This window comes from Pundamilia nyererei, unplaced genomic scaffold (genome assembly GCF_000239375.1).
Source record: "Pundamilia nyererei isolate P.nyererei 1_Seehausen unplaced genomic scaffold, PunNye1.0 scaffold00082, whole genome shotgun sequence".
Classification (NCBI taxonomy): Eukaryota; Metazoa; Chordata; class Actinopteri; order Cichliformes; family Cichlidae; genus Pundamilia; species Pundamilia nyererei.
Window position 1 is genome coordinate 255,099 of NW_005187483.1, and position 3,036 is coordinate 258,134.

Below are 3,036 nucleotides of genomic sequence, written 5' to 3' on the forward strand. Positions count from 1 at the left end.
TCTAAGCATTTCAATCTGACACTCTTTTATGATTTTAGGCATGGCTGTTCTGTGTTATGGACTGGATTGCTCAGCTGCATGGTTGTATTACTGTAAAGGGCAAAGCCTCTAACCTTGATTGCATTAGAATATAAAAAGAAAACATTTGAATGTGATTTGACTGTGAAGCTGATAGTTTCTTAATCGTTGGATTTTGAAGAAATGGGATATGCAGTTTCGGTAACACATAGTTGGGAATTCTTCAGTTATTAAACTTTATCCATTTGGCTTGGTAGACTGAAAATGAGCAAATTTCAAGATGCAGGATATCATTAATTTAGCTGTTCATGTGAACTATACAAACCCGCTAGAAAAGACCACATATGAAAATGATTAAAGATTTTTGACCCATTAAATGACTTTGTCTTGATCTCATTAAAACCAAGCTTATCAACCTGACACACATCCCTATCCTCTCAAAAAGAATCACTGAAAGAATCTATACATGCTCAGTCCCTAACCAGTGGCTTTACTTAGAAGAATATAAAAGTCTCATGCAAGAAGTCACGATTAAGCATGAACCGAAAAGTAAGAATCTGTGTAGAAACATGAGTTGAGGCCGTTGTCTGTCAACTGACTGTTAAACTATACAGTGTTCTACGCTAATGAAAGTTTCTAGCATTGCATTGAGTTCCCAACCAAATACAGTGTGCACAAAAACAGAATGTAAGAATGTAAGTTTGGTTTCACTATCCAAACTATTCAGGACATCACCCACAAACTAACTCTGTCATCTCTGGCTCTCTTTGTTGTTTTTGCCTCTTCAGTAGGTCAGACAGACACACATGCACATACACAGTATGGTGCTAGTCATGTCTTGTAGATTCAGACACAAACTTTGATGCATTCTTTCATCTTGCTTGTACCGGTGAACTGTCCACTCTCAGAAGCACTGCATTGTGGAGTACCCACAGCGCCAAACATCTGGTTCTCTTGGACACACACAGTGATTGGATGTGTGTTTTCATCTTCACATCATCACAGTTGTAAGTTCATAATAATCAAAAAATGACTTGCTGAAAATGAAATTATGCAATAAAAATGGTGAACAATCCATGAAGTTCACAAAGATTCAGAACAAGTTGATATTTCTGACTACAGAGAGAGGATGAGGACTAACATTTCTGGGGAAAAAAACCCACAATAATTACATAATAATTTGTCTTGTCAGGCTTATGGGTCTAATGGAGTTCAGATGTGTATTTTAAATCAAACGGACTTACTTTTTTAGGCTAATGGTGGGTTATTATTTGTATAGGTATATTGTATCAGTATTTTAATTTTGTAACAATGACTAACATGACTAATAAAAACTGCCTCTCAGGGGGCTCAAATGGAGGAAGGTTGTCAGATGGGCGAGAATATGTGCAGTCAAGCATCATTATAAAATTACAATTGTTGGAAATCACATGCTTTAAATTAGGAACTGATGGCATGGGCAAAAATTTAACTTTTTCTTCTGCTTATACAATTCATGGTTGTGTTTTGGCTTGAGCCTATTCCAACTTCTATATGGCGAGAGGCAGGCAGCCATGCCACAGTCTGGACAAGCCACTAGTCTGTGGCAGGGCTAATGCAGAGACAACTATTCATACTCACATTCACAATTTAGAATCACCAATGAACCTAAATAACTGCATGTTTTTGGACTGTGGAAGGAAGCCAGTGTTCTTGTAGAAAACCCACATGGGTAGAATTTTGTATTGGCAACAGTCTTAACCACTGTACTGCTTTTAAACTCTAAAATAAAAACTGAAAAAGAAATATTGCAAAAAGAGCACTTGACAAGCAAGAGGTGGAAAGGAAATTCATTTAACCATTAGTTGATAAAAACTATTTCCTAAAAGATAATTATTTTTTGTTTCTTTTCTCACTTATTAATATTAATTGTTTGAAGGTAATCCATATAAAACTGTGAATATATTATTTAATATTGAATATTAAAGAGTTGGTGAAACAGGAATTCTATTGTTTACTATCTACCAAAAATAAAGTGAAGTGGTGGAAGGCAGGCTAAGACACAACTGACCTTACACTGGCTATATTTGTTAAGGTTTTTTTTTTCTTGAGCTGTGTCATCACATTCATTTCGGTTTCCCCTCTCAAAAGCCTGCTCACATGCTGTGTGTGCTAACCAGTGATAATGAAACACCTTCATTGTGACAGAGCAATGTAAAAATCACAGCGTGAATTTTCTACTGCTGCCCAGTCTGTCTCACACATAGTTAAAGCTACATACATGAGAACCATTAGCATACAAATGCCACAGCCTGCCCGTGCATATATACTATAAATGTATTCTCTTTTACATATGTATATGTATTTCACATACATATGTATTTGAAATAAAAATTGCACTGAAAAGCTCTAAGAAAATAAAACAATGAAAAAGTAAATGTTAGCTTAGAAAAAAACAACAACATCCAAATGTCAAGCAATTTTTGCAGACATTTTTCAAATGTCAAAATAAAACATGAAGTAAGGAGTTTTCTCATTAGCTGGGATTAAAATAATTACAATAATACCAAAAACTCAAAAGAACAGTAAACCCTCATAAAGACTTTGAAAATTAGTTGTTTGATATTTTAAATATATAATTATGATGATGATGATGATGATGACGTTGCTAATGATGATAATTAATATTATTAAGTTGCATAAAAATACACTTTTGAACAAGACTGAACCCAAACAGAATCATAGCTTGTGAGAGTAACTGAAAAATTGCCTTAAAACAACAGTCAAATTGCATCTTGTTTATTTGCTTTCCTTACTTCCACCGAAATGGAAAAATGTTTTCTCCAAAGCTTCATACAGCTTTTCCTTCAGAGCGGCCTCACGAGAGACCTCAACAGATTAAGTAAGCAGGCAGAAAAACACGTAACTGTGTAGCTGTAAAGTCAGACAGCAAGTGATCACAAAGAATGGATAACGACATTGGGTTCAATTAAACTATATATTTTTCTTATAATTTATGTGCCCCAAATATCCATCCAT